Genomic DNA, 18,381 nt, shown 5'->3' with positions numbered 1-18,381 from the left:
ATCTTACCTCTAACTGCCGGAACACAACAATACTGTTAACATTGTTGTTATGTAACATTGTATTGTCTTAAAAAGTATCAAACCGCTGACACTTATAGACTATCCCACCGAACCCCGAGGCAAAACAATATAACTTTTCTCCCAAAGGTACGTCTGTATCGGGCGCTATAGCAAATAAGGACTTTATTTCCCTATGAAACGTTTGGATATCTTGCAGCCTCCAATTGATATGTTTAGGGGCACACTCCTCGGGGAAATTGGCCAATATCTATACAGGGTGTTGATTTCAATACTCGCCATATTTAGGGAGTTGATTAAAAGTTTATTCTGATCACGAATCAGTAAAAAAATTGTCTTTGAAAAAATTTTAAACGAACTTTAACTTTAGTTAGTCAAAGAAAAATACCTATTTACACTACCTACTTTACGTGGCTTCCTTCAGGAGGACGAGGCTATCCGACATGATAAGCGAGCGATCCACGTAGCTCGATGATGCCGCAGTGTAAACTATTGCAGTTTTGCGAGACACAGTACAGTTGATTTCGCACGGAAAATATTCGCTAAAAATTCCACTTTCGTTTGTGATTTTTTTGGTGGATAATGCGTTTATTTAAGTCATAATAGATCACCTTAATAAATATGACAAGGATTGAAATCAACACCCTGTATATTGCGCGATTTAGGATATTGTATTTGAGATACGCGATTCTGTGGTCATTTGGGTTAACGGTATGGCTTGAGAGGATTTGCAAAGAGACATAATACAATAATTTGAATTCAGTGATACCGTGGTTTCGTTTGACCCCCGGGGGTCATATCCATGTCAGATTAAAAGTATGACTTGATCATGACTATAAGTGGTGGAGCTATAAGTGGTTATCAAGTGTTATTCATTGTAAAATAATTAATCAAGTAAACCCTGGTCTTTGTAATGTAAATAAATAAATAAATTTATGATCTGTAAAATATTCATTATATTTTGATTAATTTATGTTAGCAAAGGTGTCAAATGCCATTCACGATATTATGTTTAAATGTTTTTGGAAGTTAGTTAAGTTAATGCTTAGGTACCATTGGTAACCATTATGTATTATTAAAACTTAAATTACAAATTTTAATAAATAATACATAATGGTTGGTCGATGAGTAAAATTTTACGCTTGAATAATTTTTCACACAGTTAAAGTTATTTGCACAAATATGTACAATGATATCTTTTGTCTTTGTGTATCTTCACAAACATCTTGACACGAGATAAATGAGTATCAAATCAATAGACGACATTCTTAACATTTTGTATACGAATAAAGATTTAGGTATTATTTATCGTTACGTCCCCTCCATCAATCATCCAAGGTCTTATCTGAGACAAAGATACCATGATTAATACACTTCTGGACACGTATAGGTACTTATTCTCCTTTTTGTGACGTCATCGTAATATTTCATGCAGCCATTCGTCTTACTTGCGCGTTTTACCCCAGATTTAGGGAAAACTGGATTTTCGGGGTAATAAATTAGAAGTATCAGTCGCAAGTCGGGGAGGTTGATTGCTTGTGCAACTTTTTGGCGACTTTTTAATTCTGTGGACGGAGTTTTATCACTTCTTTTTTTTTAGTATCATTCGTTGAAACTTTTAAATTTCTTTGGTATAAGTTTTACGAGTGAAGTTTATTTGAGATGTCAGAAATAACTTAAAGAAGCAAATTCGTTTATGTTTTTTTAAGGAACTAACTTTATTTTCATGATGGTTTCTACGGGACTATTCCCACCTCTCGTTCCCACCACTGCAACTCCTGTGTAGCCAGGATCTACAGCTTGACCGCCATAAAAACCCAACCAATGAAGATCAAGTTTGTCCCGGGGGAAAGTTAAACTGTCATTAGACCCGCAACGAAATTAATCAGAAGAACATTATGATGGTTTCTAGTTAAAATTATTTTTATCGCTCACTCAAATGACTTCAAAATGTCGCAATTTTGTTTTGTCAATTACTAAGAAGTTTTCTTCTAGAGCCGAGTATATGACTATTGTTTTAAATAAATTAGGAGATGTAGGTTTTAGGTCAAATCAATAATGTAATAGGATAAATCAGAATTGCTGTAATCGAGCCTTCATTAAATTGTAATAGTTGGAATCCGTCTAAAATCCGTCTAAAATCCGTAGACCTAAAATTACTTCTACCCAACTAACCCTACCAATATCGATTTGCTATAACGTTACTCAATTAAATCCAAGTAACCGCCTCTGTGGTCTAGTGGTAAGACCACCTGCTTCAGACGCAGAGGTCCCGGGTTCGATTCCCAGTGGGTGCAGATTTTTCGGCTCGGTTTGGTTGGTGGTAGGGCTTGTTCTAAGTCCGCCTGGCTAGCTACCACCATCTTACCTGAGTCTGATGTTACCAGCATTGTCGTGTTCCGGCAGTTAGAGGTAAGATAGCCAGTTCCTCCGTGGTTGAGGATTCCGGGTGTAGCTCGCTTCCACCTTCGGTCTGATCGTCACTTACCATCAGGTGAGATACAGGCCAAGAGCTTCCTTGTTGTGGATAAAAAAAAGTGTATTGTTAGACAGCCATTTTGCGTTTATTCCTTGTCACCAAGTGTTGCCAGGATTATGCATAAGTGCAAAATAAATGGACGATAATTCGAATAGATTTTGAACTTTAATACTTTGACATACAAGCTATGAATTAAACTATTAAATGTGCCTCGAATTAACAACTAGTGATGTAATTAAGGTTTCGGAATATCGATACTAGTTTTGATTAGTTTGTAAAATAATTATCAGTGTTATTAAAATTTCTTTCCGATTAGAGTCGCTTCTCAAACTAAATTATGAATAAACAACTTGAAGAAACTGCCTAAGGCGGGAATCGAATCCACTACCTTTCGCTGGCCGGGTGACTGCTCTTCCATCTGAGCAGTTCCAGCAAGCGAAAGGTCGTGGGTTTCATTCCCGCCTTAGGCAGTTTTTCAAGTTGTTAAATCGTCAAATATTTTGCTCTTAAGAAGCCTCTACAATTACATGTCTCATAATCTTTTTGCCCTACCAGCGCTTCGAGACCAACATTTGGCATAGGTATTTCTCTTCATACAGAAATGATAATAACAATCCCAAGAGTGAAGTATCAGAGCTGGTCACATTTGCCGTAGAACTGATAACCAATAGGGTCAACGAGTTCCGAAGTGCCCTTTAGCGAGATGAGGCGATACGAAAAGTTGTTGCAAAGTCGATCTTATTGCCATTACATAAAATGCGTAGTTCGTAGCTTGTTCCATCGTTTATATTTCATATGAACCTATATGAGTTATTTATAAACTAGCTTTTGCCCACGGCTTTGCTCGCATTAATTTCGGTCTAACACAGCACATCAAAATGATGGGAAAATACTTTTCAAATAAGTCCAATATTTTAGGAGCTAATAGAAACAAACAATCAAATCTTTCCTCTTTTAATATAAGTATGGAAAATTCTACATACTAGTTCTTAAAAATTTATATCACGTGTGATTGCGATTTGGATTGCATCGCCTCGAAAATGTTCAACAATATCCAATGTAGAAAAATATCGTTTTTCTTCTTTTTTTTACAAAAATATTAGTAATTTGAACCCGTACTTAGTATGAGTTACTTATTTTAATTAAGAACAATATTAGTACTTTAACCTAAATGAAACAATGAAATTATAGCTTTTTAAAATATTTATAAGCATAATATTGAAAGCGTGTATCGAGTTACCAAATTGTTTATGTAAATTTTTCAAAATTAACTCCAATAAAGTATCGATGAAACAAAGAGCAAAACTATCGACGCTTATTCAAATGCTCTCATCCCTATCAACCATTCAATTTGCAACTTTAACACAACTTCGCAAGGTTCAAAACGGCTTTATGTGTCTGAATTTCCAAATTCCGACCCGTAAATCGAGGTTCGAATTTGGACCTTAATGGTGTTAACATAAGGGACAAATGACGGTCGATTTCGTTAATATGGCCGACGCAGTGCGAAAACCGTGGAATAATTTATGGCGGTAATTTACTAGAAGCAATTTAGTCTGTATCAGGCTGGAATGTGGAGATGCGAAGGATTGTGTTACATAACAATAAGAGAACAGATACATCCCACTTTATTGGTATTCGATCAAGTCATCATCATCATCATCATCATTACAGCCACAGGACAGGACGTCCACTGCTGAACATAGGCGCCAATGCATATTGCCCGGTTGGTGGTGTCCTGCGTCCGGCGCTTTCCTGCTACCTTTATAATGTCGTCGGTCCACCCACAAGCTGGACGTCACGCGCTGCGCTTTCCGGTACGCGGTCTCCACTCCAGAACCTTGCTGCCCCATCGGCCGTCAGTTCTGCATACTATGTGCCCTGCCCATTGCCACTTCAGCGTGCTGCTAATCCGTCGTGCTACGTCAGCGACTTTAGTTCGTTTACGGATATCCTCATTTCCGCATCTCCGCTTCCGCATCTTGTGGCTACGTGGTCTGTATCCAGAACTTTACTGCACCATAGGTGGTCACTTCTACGTATTATGAGCCCTGCCACTGTCACTTCAGCTTGCTTCTTCTTCTTGTCATGTCGACAACAAACCTACACAGTGTCAGCCCAAAACTCCGCCACAAAAGTGGCGTTGTCAGTAGCCTTCATGAAATCTTCCTGCGTGCAGTTTTTTGGGCACGCAGGGCACGACATCATATGCTTCGTCAACTGGGTAACAAAACCACACTTGCAATCCAAGTTTGAGCCATCCAAGATTCAGCTTGCTAATCCGTGCCTTGTGTAAGGGCCTATAGTAGTATCTCCAAAACAAAACAATAACTGAGGATTTCACCAAAATCGCGCCATTTTGTAGTCTATTTACGTTGCCAAAATGGTTTATACTGAACAGTATCACGTCAAACTCAACTCCATTAAATTGATGTTAAAGTTGATATTCGCTTGCTAGACCACTATCAGTCGCTATCACTTCTAGTGCCGGTTGATAGTTGTTAATATGAGTTAGCGTATAAGTAATATCATCGCAAATGTAGCTTTGTACACAATTTAGATAGAAACGGTGAAAATAATTAAGTGAAAATATTTATTTTTGTACGAACGATAGAAGATAAGAACGAGCCGGAAGACGTAGCGTAGGCAGGCCTCCCACTAGGTGGACCGACGATCTGGTGAAGGTCGCGGGAGGTGCCTGGATGCGAGTGGCGCAGGGCCGGTCTTTGTGGAAATCCTTGGGGGAGGCCTTTGTCCAGCAGTGGACGTCTTTCGGCTGAAACGATCGAACGAACGATAATGGCACAAAAAGCTAAAAAGCTTATGCTTTGCGAATTTTCAACAAAAATGGCAACTTTTAATAAAATTGTTCATAATAAGAACTTATATTAAAAATTGAAATATTGAAATAAAAGAAAACCCGCTACGTCATCTTGTGAAGTTTCTTTTTTTCTGAAACATTTTAATTTTTTTCACACCCTATTTAAATTAATCTCATTTAATAGTGGTTTCTTACATGGATAAAGATTTAACCGCCTCTGTGGTCTAGTGGTAAGACCACCTGCTTCAGACGCAGAGGTCCCGGGTTCGATTCCCAGTGGGGGCAGATTTTTCTGTTCGGTTTGGTTGGTGGTAGGGCTTGTTCTAAGTCCGCCTGGCTAGCTACCACCATCTTACCTAAGTCTGTCGCCATAACAACAGTGTTAACAGCATTGTTGTGTTCCGGCAGTTAGAGGTAAGATAGCCAGTTCCTCCGTGGTTGAGGATTCCGGGTGAAGCTCGCTTCCACCTTCGGCCTGATCGTCACTTACCATCAGGTGAGATACAGGCCAAGAGCTTCCTCGTTGTGTATAAAAAAAAAATAAAAAAAAAATAAAGAAAAATAAAAGTTTTGTCAAATTCAAAATCAAATTATTAGTATTTTATTTATTTATAGCCAGCGGCAGGCCTTCTCCGTCTTGTCACTTTGTGCCAATTATTAGTTCAGAGCCACATACTATGCCTTTGATCTAATCGTGTTTCGGTAACTTTGATTATTATTAACTATCTGAGAGACGTCAGTAAACACTCACGTTAATAACAGGCTGGATGTTTGACTAATTCGAGTAGGTACCTATGTGCAATCTAATTCAATGATGGTCCATTTCTGCTATAATAACAACATAAGTACTTGTCAAAGGAGAAGAGGAATGTTGGGAGGCCCAAGGAAAGGTGGACTGATGACAAGGAGAACAGCGGGTGACAACTGGCTTGGCCCAGCCCAGGAAAAAAAAGAGGAGCGCGAAAGGCTTCTGCCCATACAGGATGCCACAATTTGTATAATGATAGCGTTATAACGAGACTAATACTTCAACCACCACAACCACAGGCCAATGACAGGTCGCGCGACCTATGACAGTTCACACGACCTGTCATTTTCCTTTGATCGCGCCGGCGATGGCGATCTGAACGCGTTGGTGTGGTTGAAGCTTTATAAACTGTTGTATATTTGTGGAAAATATAGCCTTTTAATTTAATTTTTATTTACTTGTCAGAAAAGCAAATTCTTCCGCAGCGCAATGTTACTTTATTTTCTGAGTGTTTAACTATTCAGTATTTTGTGGAAGTTTAGCTTAGGCAAATGAGAAAAAAATGCAAAATCACTTCAAATTCTTAAGAACTACTTATGTGTGAAGTCTCAGTAAAGTGCCATTTATGTACTGAATCTGGGAAGCGGGGTGATATCTATAGTGATATCATTCAAATTATTCATCAAGTACATCATTAAATCATCATTCTATCGTTTACGACGCAAACAAGTCTAAGACAATCTTGAATTACTCGGCAGCAAGAAAATTGTAATATTTTGTAATTTTTTTGCTGGCCCTTACACCCGGTATAAACGCCTTTTTCCTGAACTCATGCGTGGAAATATTTCTGGCTTATATATTTTTATTGAATACCCTACAGAGTGCTATTCCTTACTTACCCGCGGTGTTATGAAAGGCTAGCCAAAGGTAGGGCTACCATTTGATAAAAACTTCGAAGGCAGAAATACAATTTCTTTATAGGACATCTCTAAAAAATGTTAACAGATATCATCATCATCATCATTTCAGCCATAGGCCTCCCCTAATGCTTTCCACGTTGATCGATTGGTAGCGGCCTGCATCCAGCGCTTCCCTGCTACCTTAACAGATATGAAACTTACATTTTTATTTCCTTGTTTCGTTCGTTTCAGCCAAATGACGTCCACTGCTGGACAAAGGCCTCCCCCAAGGTTTTCCACAATGAACGGTCCTGCGCTGCCCGCATCCAGGCTCTTCCCGCGACCTTTACCAGATCGTCGGTCCACCTAGTAGGAGGCCTGCCTACGCTACGTTTTCCAGCCCGTGGTCGCCACTCGAGAACTTTCCTGCCCCAACGAACTTTTCCTTGTTTAGTGCTTTTTAAATTTCTAACCGAATATTTTTCATGACACAAAAGTAGTTTTATCTGAAAGGATCTGAACACGCCATTTAGGTTTTATGTAGTAATGAGTACTTAAAGCTTGACGTTTCAGCTGTGTTGCTATAGCCGTGATCTTTAAACTTTCTTCCCAGGAAACCAACCAAGGACAAACCCGTGGAATCCCGGACGTACGTCAGCCCTAGCCGGAGGCCTATCCCGACACTCGTGCCCGTCAAAAGATTTATCGGACAAAACTAATAATGTCCAAGGGCCTCGATATAAGCAATTGCTTGGGTCGAGTGACCAGGATCAGTATTAGTTTGGGGATAAAGTGCCGTAGTTTCAAATTGTATGTAATTAAAGGTCGCCTACGTGGTCCAGTACTAACAGAACGAGTCTCGACTTTGTTTTATGAGTGACAGGAGGCAAACGAGCAGACGGATCTCCTGATGATCGCTTGTAAGTTTTAGGTTTTATTCCTAGGGAAGCATGGTCTAGTGCTAAAGCAAGGAGACTAACTATACAATATTTTGGCTGTGGGAAACAACAAATGATTTTTATTATTATTATTAAACTCGTAGATTTTACCGTGAGATACATATACCTAGTGTAAAATCACTTAGATTTGTTTCCAATTTGGTTTGGATATTGCAAGTTAAAGCAACCAGCTACTCCAAAAAATAAATAAGAGCTATGCTTCAGAAGGCATTTCAAACGCCAATAGTACCTCATGAAGTTTGACAACGGAATGTTATTTCCGTCATAATATATAGATGATCTTATAAAAATTGCAGAAAGGCGCTGGATGCAGGCCGCTACCAATTTACCACTCTGGAAATCTTCGAGGGAGGCTTATGTTCAGCAGTGGAGGTCCTGTGACTGATATGATGATAATGAGACAGGATGGAAAAAACTCTAGCATCGATGCTCAGGATTAGGATTTACAGATAAAACTGTGTTAACCCTGGTTAGCCCTAGATTCCATAAATGGCCTCACAATTAATAATTTAGTTCGTCAGTTGCCCATTTAAGAATATCTCCTCTCTCCAGATATATTGGGAACCCTCGGACGAAATAGCGGGCCAATCAGTGCTATTGATCGGGTTTCTTACGTGGCAGGCGAAGTGGAAAATTAGACGATTGCCGAACAGACAACTGGAGTCATTCGCGAAATTGAGTATTGTCCAATCTGGGGAAGTTTTAGCGAAATTATAGGTGGCCTTTTAGGGAAAGATTGGTGAAGCTCAGGGCTTTGCTTGATAGCTATTTGATCTTTTTGACTTGTGTCATTTTGAGAAATAGATGCCTGTTTCAAAAATCCTTTTTATGTGTCTTTTTTCTGTGATTTTAAAGTTTTGTGTCGTCCACTACTAGACACAACTTGGGACCGAGAATTACCAGCAAGGTACTTCACCAAATTCGGTTCCCTTAGAGGGAGAGCTGCCATTTTTGTGTTTATTAACATTTAATGGCACATTTGCAACATAATGCACTCTGTGGTTATTTCCAGTGACATTGTGACTATTGTTGCCAGTCAAGCTGAAGATCCTGTTTAAACAGCTGAGTTGCAGTACAAGAGGTGGAAAAAGTAACTACTGTTTTAATGAAGGATCGTCTACATAGAGATCTAGAAATCTAAATCTAACTAGAGGAAAAACCTTTGTGATATTTGTCCTTTTGTGCATGAAATATCTATACTCAATTTCCTATGGTGCACCAGTTGCCATTTTTTATAAATTAAGTACCTAGTTCAGCCGAAAGCCGGAAGACGTCCACTGCTGGACAAAGGCCTCCCCCAAGGATTTCCACAAAGTCCGGTCCTGCACCGCTCGCATCCAGGCACCTCCCGCGACCTTCACCAGATCGTCGGTCCACCTAGTGGGAGGCCTGCCCACGCTACGTCTTCCGGCTCGTGGTCGGTCGTGGTGGTGGTAGTTCATCGTGTATGTACAGTCACGAAATGAAAAGGTTCGTCAATTTTAAAATTGATTCCTTCAACGAATCGCGAGCACATATTACCTTTTGAAACTATGTTGCAGAATAATCTCGAGTTAGAGAAAATAATCTTTAACTGTTCGTCAGTAAAGTTCAAAATTATTCAGATCAAAGTTGTTTGACGATTTATCTTGTCAAGAAGATTATTATGATTGATAAACTAAAACCTTCTTGTTGGTTCAACCTGCCATTATTATTTCTATTAAATAAAAATAATTAACTTTTTTTAAAAATAAAACCGACTTCAAATGCGTGAACACTAAAAAAATTATGGTAGTAGTGTCGATGGGAATGAAGATGTATGGCCCTTATAAATTACCCACGACACTACTGGCTTGGTAGTGTAGAAGGGAAAAAATATTCCCCACGACACTACTGGTAGTGTGGTTTGGTAGTGCGGTGGGTAATAAGGGAATTAAAAATATTGCGTATAAAAAAGTTCATCCCCAATTTTCCACCCTTGGGGGTGAAATATTTTCTTCAAATTCGCATGAAACCACCCTTTTGATAATACCTATTCAACGAAAAAAATAATCGTTCAAATTGATTTATAATCGGCGGAGATATTGCGTATAAAAAAGTTCATCCCCAATTTTCCACCCTTGGGGGTTGTTTTTTCTATTATTAAATTTAAATGGGACCACCCTTGAGGTATTACCTATACGCCGAAAAAAGATTTGTTCAAATCGGTTCATAATTGGCGGAGTTATCGCGTAACAAACATAGAAAAAAAAAAAACATACGGGTCGAATTGAGAACCTCCTCCTTTTTTTTGAAGTCGGTTGAAAACTATTGTCAATTGGTCAATGTCATCATTGCATTGCACTGATGGGATAGAAAAATAAACAAGCAAAACCTTATTCGTAAGCAAACGTCATATTTATTTAAACGTTAGCAGCACTGTTTCTTGCACTGCTATGTTGGCAGGTTTGACGCCTACAGTACCTAGTGCAAGCGAAAACCGACACTAAGGTGACGAACCTTTTCATTCCGCGACTGTACTTACTTTTGCCTCTGTATAAACAAAATAAATAACGATGCTTGCTAAAGTGAAGCAGCAAATCGAACGCACTGCGTTGAATAGAGCTCTGTGATTGGTTTGTGTGTCACCCTGTGCATCCACGCGCACTATGAAACCTCATAGTAATGTTTGTGAATAAGGGCGTATCTTTGTTTCTTAGTAAAACAACCATTTAATATACCAAACAGCTATTTAATCAATGCCGACTCATCTGACAGTGGCTGCTTTTGTCAGTTCTAATTGATTGTAGCCGTCTTGATAGATTATCTTTAACGCCCCGTCGCGTCGCGCTAATTCGGTAACATTGTGTTATAAGTAAAGGCTTGTTCCCACGGAGATATCCCGTTTTTTGCAGTATCCCGTTTAGTAGTAGTTTTAAACGTTCACACGAACATCCCATTTGTAGTGTCCCGCAAAAAACCGTTCCATACGAGTTTGTAATTCGAATTTCAAACACAATTTATATTCACACGACAGTCCAGATTGCTGTGAGAATGAGCCTGTAGAGTTTCATCAAAATCCATCTAGTAATATTTCTATGAAAGTGTGAACATTTTTTTGCCGTAAATGTCAGTTATTTGACATGGTCGATGGTGGTACTTAACTGTCCAGTAAATGCCTATTCACTGTTTAATTTAAAGAGGCACTGATCATGATGTTCGAAAAAGATCGTCATCATCATCTCAGCCATAGGATGTCCACTGCTGAACATAGGCTTCCCCAATGCTTTCCATGCTGCCCGGTTGGTAGCGGCCTGCGTCCAGCGCCTTCCTGCTACCTTTATGATGTCGTCGGTCCACCTTGTGGGTGGACGTACCACGCTGCGTTTTCCGGTACGCGGTTCGAAAAAAATATCAGCCTCCATTTATATCACAAACTTTTGGGCTATAACTCGAAATTTGAATTTCACTACTACAGTCAGTATTGATTCCGGATAGGACAGACGAACCCTTTATTTATTCCCAGTTTGGTACGACATTGCAGGGTTGATTCAAACTGATTGTGTTGTAAGACATATCATTAATCTTTAGGGGGCACGTTAAGCCTGTCGCCCGGATAAGTTTGGCAGCTAGGACGTGAGCTGAAATCCATAGTACATCAGATTATACTTTTTTTTGAAAATTACTAGGTACTTATATGTATAAATGTCACAGTGTTAAGCTGGATGTGCTATAGACGGCACATTGGATTATAGAACATTTTTGATGCAAAATCGACCGTATTTCCAATCAATAAGTTATCATAATATATCTTGAAATATAGTTTGATGAATCAGGTTTGAAAAGTTTCTTACCGACTTCTTCAAAATAAACCTAGGCTAAAGAGTTAGAAGTTTGGTTCTACATATAAGATCTGATAACTTTTTGACAGTGTGAGGCATGACGAAATGAGTTGGACTACGGGACTATTCCCACCTCTCGTTCCCACCACTGCAACTCCTGTGTAGCCAGGATCTACAGCTTGACCGCCAATAAAAACCCAACCAGTGAAGGTCAAGTTTGTCTCGGGGGAAGTTAAACTGTCATCGGACCCGAAACGAAATTAATCAGAAGAACAAAGGAGGAGTTCGAAGTCCTTGTCGTGATAAGGATAAGGTGTTGGACTAGCTGAATCGATCTAGGAACACTGGTTCTAACCTAGTCGCAGCTAGACTGTTGTGGTAAAAACCATTTGTAGCAGAAGACTTATATGCTATAACTAGCGGCCGCCCGCGACTTCGTACGCGTGGATCCCGTTTTACCCCCTTATGGGTGGAGTTTCGTAAAATCCTTTCTTAGCGGATGCCTGTCGTCATAACATCTACCTGCATGCCAAATTTCAACCCGATCCGTCCAGTGGTTTGGGCTATTGATAGATCTATGTCTGTCAGTCAGTCAGTCACCTTTGAGTTATTATTTTTGAAACAAGGGGTTAGAGGCACTTAAGAAAAACAATAGTCTCATCTTGGCAACATGAAAGTATTTTGGTGGGAGTTAGTTCTTTTTCTTGTCGTTTTGACAACAAACCTATACAGTGTCAGCCCAAAACTCCGCTACAAGAGTGGCGTTGTCAGTAGCATTCATTAAATCTTCCTGCGTGCTTTTGTTTGGGCACGCAGGGCACGAAATCATGTGCTCCATCGACTGGGGAACAAAACAGCACTTGCACTCCAAGTTTGAGCCATCCAAGAATCCCCACCTAAACTGGGATTTAGTTGATGTTATAGGTCACTCAGCAAGAGTTGAGACGATCAACACAAGCAAAGATTTGTATATGTATACACTTCTCGTGCTGACGTTTAGTTTATTCTGACTGATTTGTGAGTTCTGAATTCAAATATTTCACAGCGTGAGTAATGTTTTGCCTCAACTTTCGTTGTGCGATCTATACCAAGACGCGGTCTCGATGCAAAAAGACGTTCAGACATTTCCAAAAGTAACTTATCTCCATTATTCTCAGCTACGCTCTTTCAAAATGAGGTCTGTAGAAAATATGACGGAGTGATAATACATTTCGTTCCGCATCTCTCTTATAAAAGAGCTATTGATCAAGTGGGGCCTCTGTATATTTGCCGAAGTCTTTAGCTACATGTATTGAGACCTCCAAGGAAATATTTTGAGTGTGGCGAATGGTTGTGGCAAGTAATTGGGTGGGTATACTTTAAGGGGTAATCCCAGAAAGCTTTCTACAGGTTGACCTATTAACAGTAAAGGTCCTTGGGAGAGGCCTTCGTCCAGCAGTGGACCTCATTTGGCTGAAACGAACGAACTTTATTAATTCTCTATTTATGTCGCATAAATAACTAGAAAACCGGAAAACGCGTTATGAATCGTCGAAAATTTTTCGCCGAAACCGAACAGCCTAATAAACACTCAATCAAATCGGTTATCGTTGGTTTAATTTTTCCGGATGAAATAAAATAACACAAAGGATCAGAAATACAGGGTGAAAATGAAAAAATAACAATAATTTATTAAAATTACAGATTAATTTAAACTGAAACTTATAATATGGTTTTCTTCTAAGCATTCTTTTAATTTAAGAAGTGTATTCGATTTATCACGCTTGGATTTTTACTTTTTACTTGGATTTTTACTTTTACAATGATTCAAGGAATTTCACGACTTGTTATTATTGTATTGTAAGAATTTTTTTAGAATACCTATCTTAATTATCGTCAAATTTTTAATTAAAGTTTTTTCACACACCTTAAGACAAACATTTGAGATAGAGATGAGACGGTAGACGAAAAAACCGCTGGTAAAACAAAGAGAACATTTTTTTTTGGTGGATGGGTATTAAACTGCTTAAATTATTAGATTTAATCCTCTACCCTACAATAAATAACATTGTACTACGAAAATACCACCCTGTATTAAAGAACCGCGCGAAATGGCCCATAAAGTCAGTTGAAATACCCACACCAAATTGAATTACGGACATGGCCGATTCCAATTTTAAAATTGGGACGAGCGGAGTATGATTATTACATTTTACTATGATGATACCGAGTTGTTTTATGAACGTTGTCCTGGCGAACTCCGTATCGCCAGTAAAAAGTTGTCTTAATAACTTATTTTTAAAATCGCAATATTTATTTCTGAACATATCCTGTTTTTCACCTAATTAATATTTGTTAATAGTTGGCTCGGCGAATTTCGGTAAATTAATAACTGACATAAAAATGTCAAATTGTGGAAAATGACGGAGGAAATATTTAATTTATTTATGAATGTTACAAAGTTTTTTTTACTAATTTTAGCAGTATTTTTTATAATCTTTAAAGCTTATTCCCACCAAACAATCAAATATTCCCTCATTATATTATTAGTATAGACTAAAAAGATATACAATAATACCCCGATTAAACTGAAGCCTAAGGTGTGAAACTTAAGGCAGTTCAGATACTAATACTTGAAATATTATACTGAAGTGGTGAATGGTTGAAGCTTAAGGTGAAAAGATAAGGCAGCTCATACCTACCTAAAGTTAGGCATTAATACTATTAGAGCTGTGTAGAACTGTAGAGACGGACTGGTCAATCTATTTTATTTAATTTATTAAAAAACTCAACAGCTACTTTTTAGCAATTTTTAACACACTTTTGTCTTACAATGGTGACACTTTACCAAATAAAAGTTGTCAGAGTTTTCTTAGAGTGGATTCCGCATGGGAGATTACAGTACATATATCACTGAAGCAAAAGGTATAAGGTAGAGTATATACTTCTTAATTGTGTGCTGTATACATTTTATCCCGGTCACTTCCATATCCATATTCCACAGTCCTTTTGCATCAGTAGTGGTTATACAAAACATGGGGCTCCTGCATGACGTAGTGCGCGGGCGCCTTGATTGCCCGGAGCTCGTGGCGCAGTTGGCGCTGCGGCACAGCGGGCTCCGGCGCGTCGCACGCGCCACCGACCTTGTTTGCCGTCCCGTCACATGCCACTAACTACGGCAGCAATGCTGTGCTAGCTAGACTCGCTAATACTTATAATAGGGAGTTCAGTGAAATAGATCTTTTCATGGGTAGCAAAAAATTTTTCCTAGACAATGTCAGAAAGATATTTATGTGAAGTAACGCATTATTGCTATTATTATTTACTTTATTTATTTATACTATACAAATATTATCTTATATCGTAGTTTGTTTTAATCAAGACTAATAATTTTTTATTCAATAAAACAATAATTTTATAATATATTTACATAAACTTAAAATTACTTAAAAACTAAAATTTAAAAATTAGTAATGATAAAAACTATTTACAAAATTGTTGTTATTGTTTGTTTTAATTAATTTTGTTTGTTTTGCGACGAGTATATTCTTACATACCAGTATTTATCAATGTGTGTGTGGACTGGATCATTTAACACAACACTTGATCTTGCCAAACATATTATCATGGGGCAGTATAGAATTGTGGTCAGGTGTCTATATAAATTTCTTTACTGTTTTTAACTTGATAGTTTAAGCAAAATTCGTTAATGCTGTGGATAACCTTTTTGGCCTAATTAGTTTAAGAAAAATATTTGATTTAAGTCTATTAATGTATCGGCTGTTGTTATTCCAAATAAATAAAATAAAAAAAATAAAAAATAAAAGTCACATTAAAAGAGACCGAGGCTTTAATTTAAATAACAAGACTCGAGAAGCGACTTTAAAACTTACTGCAGCAATTTAAAACGTTTCACTTGTTTTTCACCCTGTATTTTCCCACTGCCACTAACTCTTCAACGATTAAAAGTCATTGTGCAAATTGTCCAACTTTGATTAAGGTTGGACCGAAAAATAAATGAGATTTTCGGCAATTTTTGTTCATTCGTTAACTCGCTTTAAATTACTTTAAGGGCACAGTATTTAGAATTTTAGAAGATAACTTAAGTAGGTACTTACATAATGGTAGTCCAGCAACTGACAGGTGGGTTCAAAGATTCGGGAATTCAAAGCGTGAAGATTCTACATTTGACAACCGTAAACGTACTAGTAGTATCTGTATGTATAATATGACTAACGCTTAACTCAGTCAGTACCTGAACTATGGAGCCTGTGACATTGACATTAAGCCGCAGAGGTGACATTGACATATTATGACGTGATAGAGCATACAATTCTGAAGCATCTTAACTGGGGAATTTCGCTGAGGTTTGATGTCTCAAAAACATTCAGGCACAGACTAGCGTTAGACCTGTTAGTAGTAGGGATTAGTTGAGATACGGTATGCGTAAATTGAACAAGTACAAGTAACTTTAAGTGCCAGTTTCATAGGCTCCTTAGCAGATTAATGCTATCTTACAAATGATACTGGCGCCTAATGTTTTTGTAGGTTATTTAACAAAATAGTTTCATCAGGCTATCAGGGATTTTATCAGCAATTGGTGAGACAGAGCGTCTTAAATTTTGTAGTTTACTTATTTTTTTAATAAAAAAGTTATAAGAGCATTATGTAAATAAACTGGATGAGCTCTCTTAAATACTTAATCAAACCCACACACGGCCATCAAATCATAAACCACAAAAGGCAGCTCTAGATATTACTAGCCCAAACATTTTTATCTCTTCTCTAACAACGTACCATGACTCCACAGCCATATTACATCGCTTTCTACTAATATTATAAATGCGAAAGTCTGGATGTCTGGATGTCTGGATGTTTGTTACTCTTTCACGCAAAAACTGCTGAATGGATTTTGATGAAACTTGACGATCTGTGACAAACTAAATTTTACGCGGGTGTAGCCGTGGGCAAAAGCTAGTTTATAAATAAATTTGCCCTAAGTCTTACACGACAATGTAAATACTAAGTTCTGACAGTTCGGTCGCCATTTTGAATTATGCATAAACTTCCACAATCAGCTTTCGGGCACTTTACATAGATTTTAGAAATTTGAAAAGTCTTGTTGACTGTTTAAGACCGTCTTTACATTTTTTTAGTTTCAACCAGTCAAGAAGTTTCTAACTTGTCGAGTAAAGTTAACTGTTTAAATATTAAATAATTATTTTGAATTAGTCAAATATTTACATTTCAAAACAAACACCTACTCGTAGGTTTGCTGATTCGACATAGTAGCTGAAATCTCATACAACACCAGGTTTCAATGTGTAACGTGCGCAATGCATGAACAGTCAGACTCAATACAATAGGACAAGATTGTATTAAATTTGAGTGTTTTATATGTGCAACTAGCTTTCCGCCCGCGGCTTCGCCCGCGTGGACTACATATTTTTTTCCAAAATAAAATTTAGCCTATGTTACTCGTGGATAATGTAGCTTTGGAATGGTGAAAGAATTTTTAAAAACGGTCCCGTAGTTTTTGAGCCTATTCATTACAACTAAACAAACAAAGTTTTCCTCTTTATAATATTAGTGTAGATAGTACAGGGTTATAAACCTACTTAGTTATTTCAAAATATTTAACTTGTAAGTAAAAAATATTCTTAACCTGTTTTTGACAGCTTGAATAATCTTTGCCGCGTCATTATACCTCAGGTAAAAAGTCAAGTTTCTTTAAATATCCCAGACAAACTTTGCTTTTACCTGTACAAAGTTACTTTTAAATTTCAAAATTTCTTGTCACCGTTTTATTTTCAGTACCGTAATTAATCCCAGCGGCCATTAAAAGTTGTGGGGCTCGGTTACATAAAGAAATATGAAATTTATGTTACGGCAATTAATTTGTTTTGTTATGTAGCTATTCTTAAAGTCGATAAAATTAGGGAAATACGGTTAGCTATAAATGTTTATAAGGTGAAATTAAAGTACAAAGTATGGGTGACCTACTAAGTCTAAATTAAGTGTTATACATTTTTTTTGGACAAAGGCCTCCTCCAAGGTTTTCCACAATGCACGGTCCTGCGCTGCCCGTTGAATTTGTCATTTGGCTGAAACGAACGAACGAACGAACATTTTTTTTATTCTCGATACTGTCCGTTCATTCGCGGTCCTTCTCTACGTTTACTGAGTCGTGGTCTATATTAGGCTGTTTACGAAAATACGTTTCGTGTCCAAATATATCAACAGAGAAAATAATTATTAAACTTTAAATAACACCATACCACTGCATTCAATGAAATCGACACCCTGTATCACCCGACTGGACGGTGACCTAGATACAGTCCCAGAATAGATCAGTCCAGACAACCCCAGCCGCTGGTTGTACCCCAGAAATGGGCCTTCTTCTTTTTAATTGAACAGATATAGATTTTTAGAGCACAGCATCCAAATAGGCAAATCGTTTTGGGCTGGAAATAATGTCAAGAAATCTATGTAGTAAATAAGATGAGTGAAAAAACACAGCGATCCATTTCATCATCCTGAAAATTATTTATTACTATTGACCTTCCCGGCTTCGCACAGGTGCTAAGTATACTAAGCATTCCTCTTGAATCACTATCTATAAAAAAAACGCATCAAAATCCGTTGCGTAGTTTTAAAGATCCTAGCATACATAGAGTC

Source organism: Ostrinia furnacalis, unplaced genomic scaffold, assembly GCF_004193835.3.
Source record: "Ostrinia furnacalis isolate ACB-3 unplaced genomic scaffold, ASM419383v2 OfSCF1425, whole genome shotgun sequence".
In the NCBI taxonomy this organism is placed as follows: domain Eukaryota; kingdom Metazoa; phylum Arthropoda; class Insecta; order Lepidoptera; family Crambidae; genus Ostrinia; species Ostrinia furnacalis.
This window is presented reverse-complemented; position numbering follows the sequence as displayed.